The sequence below is a fragment of the Anopheles coustani genome, assembly GCF_943734705.1.
Source record: "Anopheles coustani chromosome X unlocalized genomic scaffold, idAnoCousDA_361_x.2 X_unloc_2, whole genome shotgun sequence".
Taxonomy (NCBI): Eukaryota; Metazoa; Arthropoda; class Insecta; order Diptera; family Culicidae; genus Anopheles; species Anopheles coustani.
In genome coordinates, this window is record NW_026525126.1 from 730,001 (window position 1) to 734,361 (window position 4,361).

Below are 4,361 nucleotides of genomic sequence, written 5' to 3' on the forward strand. Positions count from 1 at the left end.
AAACCACGGGTTCTTTAATGCTAGCGGGTCGTCGCGACCCTAGTTAACATCATGGTGCACGTCTCGTGACGGGTGTCACGGCGTAGTTAAATGTATGCGATACATTTCTCAAATATAAGCGCTCAGTCATCTGTACATCATGGTAGGTTCCCACGACGTGCAATATGCGTTCAACTTATCAATGTTCATGTGTCCTGCAGTTCACATTACGACGCGCAGTTAGCTGCGGTCTTCATCGATCCATGAGCCGAGTGATCCACTGCCGAGGGTGACTAACTTGCGTAAGCCGCCGCTGTGCGCGTAAACCCGTTCCCCGTAGGGAGGAGCAAGCCGCCGCTTAGAGACGAAGCATAAAGTGTCCTCATTCCACATAGGGCAAGCTGGATTAATCCATTTTACCCAGGACGGCCGAAGCGGCGTGGACCAGGGGAGAACTGAACCTTATACTTCACACCACAGTAAGTCTACGTGTCCTCTTCCACATAGGGCAAGCTAGAACTAACTATCTTACCCAGGACTGCCGAAGCAGCGTGGACCAGGGGAGGAACACACTTTTCATGGAAACGTAAGGCATCCATGACTGCCATAACGTAAGCCGCCGCTGTGCGCGTATACCCGTTCCCCGTAGGGAGGAGCAAGCCGCCGCTTAGAGACGAAGCATAAAGTGTCCTCATTCCACATAGGGCAAGCTGGATGAATCCATTTTACCCAGGACGGCCGAAGCGGCGTGGACCAGGGGAGAACTGAACTTTATACTTCACACCACAGTAAGTCTACGTGTCCTCTTCCACATAGGGCAAGCTAGAACTAACTATCTTACCCAGGACTGCCGAAGCAGCGTGGACCAGGGGAGGAACACACTTTTCATAGAAACGTAAGGCATCCATGACTGCCATAGTGCGTAAGCCGCCGCTGTGCGCGTAAACCCGTTCCCCGTAGGGAGGAGTCAAGCCGCCGCTTAGAGACGAAGTATGAAGTGTCCTCTTCCACATAGGGCAAGCTAGAATGAACTATCTTACCCAGGACCGCCGAAGCAGCGTGGACCAGGGGAGAACTGAACTTTATACTTCACACCACAGTATTGAGTAATGTGCCCTCTTCCACATAGGGCAAGCTGGAATGTTCCATTTTACCCAGGACGGCCGAAGCGGCGTGGACCAGTGGAGGACTACACAATCATGAGGTTTGATATCGACTTGTGTGTTTCAATAGGGTACCGATGGTATGTTTTGAACCGATTTGATTTAGCCATTCTGAAGTCATCACTTGGTTGAAGCGCTGAACTAGGGAGGCATCGTTTACATATATATTGGTTTTTGCATGCTCTACTAGGTTAATGTCATGAGGTTGGCTATCGAGCATGCCCAAGTGATGACTTGATTGTGTGCTTGCTTGAATTCTTCACATTTCATACCATCGGTTAGTTGTCGAATCATTCCTCGATCATAACCTTCGTTCTTGGTTCATGTATGCTCTCTTCCACATAGGGCAAGCTAGAATTAACTATCTTACCCAGGACCGCCGAAGCAGCGTGGACCAGGGGAGAACTATACTTTGTCTTGTATGCCCTCTTCCACATAGGGCAAGCTAGAATTAACTATCTTACCCAGGACCGCCGAAGCAGCGTGGACCAGTGGAGGACTATACTTTGTTCATTACACCACAGTATTAAGTATGGTGTCCTCTTCCACATAGGGCAAGCTAGAACTAACTATCTTACCCAGGACCGCCGAAGCAGTGTGGACCAGGGGAGGACTATACTTTATACTTCACACACTAGCCATATTGAAGTCATCACTTGGTTGAAGCACTGAACTAGGGCGAGTCTATCGTTTACTTTGCATTGGGATAATACGCTGCATGCTCTCTTAGGTTAATGTCATGTGGTTGGCTATAGAGCATGCCCAAGTGATGACTTTGTTTAAAGCTCAACAGGTAGAGTATTATGTCCTCTTCCACATAGGGCAAGCTAGAATTAACTATCTTACCCAGGACCGCCGGAGCAGCGTGGACCAGGGGAGAACTATACTTTGTCTTGTATGCCCTCTTCCACATAGGGCAAGCTAGAATTAACTATCTTACCCAGGACTGCAAAGCAGCGTGGACCAGTGGAGGACTATACTTTGTTCATTACACCACAGTATTAAGTATGGTGTCCTCTTCCACATAGGGCAAGCTAGAACTAACTATCTTACCCAGGACCGCCGAAGCAGTGTGGACCAGGGGAGGACTATACTTTATACTTCACACACTAGCCATACTGAAGTCATCACTTGGTTGAAGCGCTGAACTACGGCGGGGTAATCGTTTACAGGTTATAATCATATAGCTGCATGCTCATTAGTAGATAATGGAATATTGTATGGCAATATGAGCATGCCCAAGTGATGACTTTGTTTCAAGCTCAACAGGTAGGGTATTGAGTCCTCTTCCACATAGGGCAAGCTAGAATGAACTATCTTACCCAGGACCGCCGGAGCAGCGTGGACCAGTGGAGGACTCTATACTTTATACTTCACACCACAGTATTGAGTACGACTTGCATAAAGCCCCTAATGAGAACCACGAGGGCTCTCTCAATGTAGAACCACGAGGGCTCTAGTACCGATTCTCTCGGTACGGCTTGGTCCGTGTTCCTTTATGCTTGTACTCTTAGAAAGTCTCAACCCGGAGGTCTTGACTTTGATTGTCATAGTTGGACTACGACGGGGCATCCGACCATTGCTGATCGAACACCCCTGATTCACCATCTTTCGGGTAGGCGGTACGCGTACCTCCGGACGCGGAAGTCTCAACCCGGAGGTCTTGACTTTGATTGTCATAGTTGGACTACGACGGGGCATCCGACCATTGCTGATCGAACACCCCTGATTCATCATCTTTCGGGTAGGCGGTGCGCGCACCTCCGACGCGGAAGTCTCAACCCGGAGGTCTTGACTTTGTATTGTCATAGTTGGACTACGACGGGGTATCCGACTCATCGAATACCCCAGAAGCACACCATCTTTCGGGTAGGCGGTACGCGTACCTCCGGACGCGGAAAGTCTCAACCCGGAGGTCTTGACTTTGGTTGTCATAGTTGGACTATGACGGGGCATCCGACCATTGCTGATCGAACACCCCTGTTACACCATCTTTCGGATAGGCGGTGCGCGACACCACCGACGCGGAAAGTCTCAACCCGGAGGTCTTGACTTTGTATTGTTGGATAGTCCTCTTCCACTATAGGGCAAGCTGGAAATATTCCATTTTACCCAGGACTGCCGAGGCAGCGTGGACCAGGGGAGAACTTCACGGAATCTTCAGGCATCCATGATTGCCATAGTGCGTAAGCCGCCGCTGTGTGCGTCAACTCGTTCCCCGTGAGGAGGAGTCTAGCCGCCGCTAAAAGACGAAGCATTAAGTGTCCTCATTCCACTATAGGGCAAGCTAGAATGAACTATCTTACCCAGGACCGCCGAAGCAGCGTGGACCAGGCGAAGACTATACTTTATACTTCACACCACAGTATTGAGTACGACTTGCATAAAGCCCCTAATGAGAACCACGAGGGCTCTCTCAATGTAGAACCACGAGGGCTCTAGTACCGATTCTCTCGGTACGGCTTGGTCCGTGTTCCTTTATGCTTGTACTCGCGGAAAGTCTCAACCCGGAGGTCTTGACTTTGATTGTCATAGTTGGACTACGACGGGGCATCCGACCATTGCTGACCGAACACCCCTGATTCATCATCTTTCGGATAGGAGGTGCGCCCACCTCCGACGCGGAAGTCTCAACCCGGAGGTTCGGACTTAGAGTTTTTCCCATTTAAAAGTTTTTCTCTTAGCCATACTGAAGTCATCACTTGGTGAACGATTGAACTAGGGCGGGTTAATCGTTTATAGGTATCATGTGGTTTGCATGCTCTCTTAGGTTAAGGTCATGTGGTTGGCTATCGAGCATGCCCAAGTGATGACTTTGTTTCACGCTTGCTTGATTTCTTCATGATTCCCTGTTATATAGTGTAATCATTCGAGAACAGGGAATCTTTGGTTTTGCTCAACAGGTATTGGATGTCAACTTGGTATCTAGATCGCATTAAGTCTCAACCCTTAGGTTCGGACTTGTATAGTGACATCTTGTTACGGTCTTGAGTCTAAACCCGCAGGTTCGGACTACTTAGTGTTTGATCGAATATAATATGGCAACTTGTGCCTAAGTCTCAACCCGCAGGTTCGGACTTCTGTTTATTTGGCCAATGTATGTATAAGGCAACTTGTGCCTAAGTCTCAACCCGCAGGTTCGGACTTGTGTATTTGTTCGAAGTCATGTAAAAGGCAACGTGTGCCTAAGTCTCAACCCGCAGGTTCGGACTTGTTAGT

At 49.0% G+C, this 4,361-nt stretch overlaps 1 non-coding gene across 1 annotated transcript; it reads right to left on the minus strand.

Moving 5' to 3' along the window:
• Positions 1-116: 116 nt before the first annotated feature.
• Positions 117-271, minus strand: LOC131270271 (5.8S ribosomal RNA). The gene has a single exon (XR_009179378.1). It is a non-coding gene; the product is annotated as a 5.8S ribosomal RNA (ribosomal RNA).
• Positions 272-4,361: the final 4,090 nt, after the last annotated feature.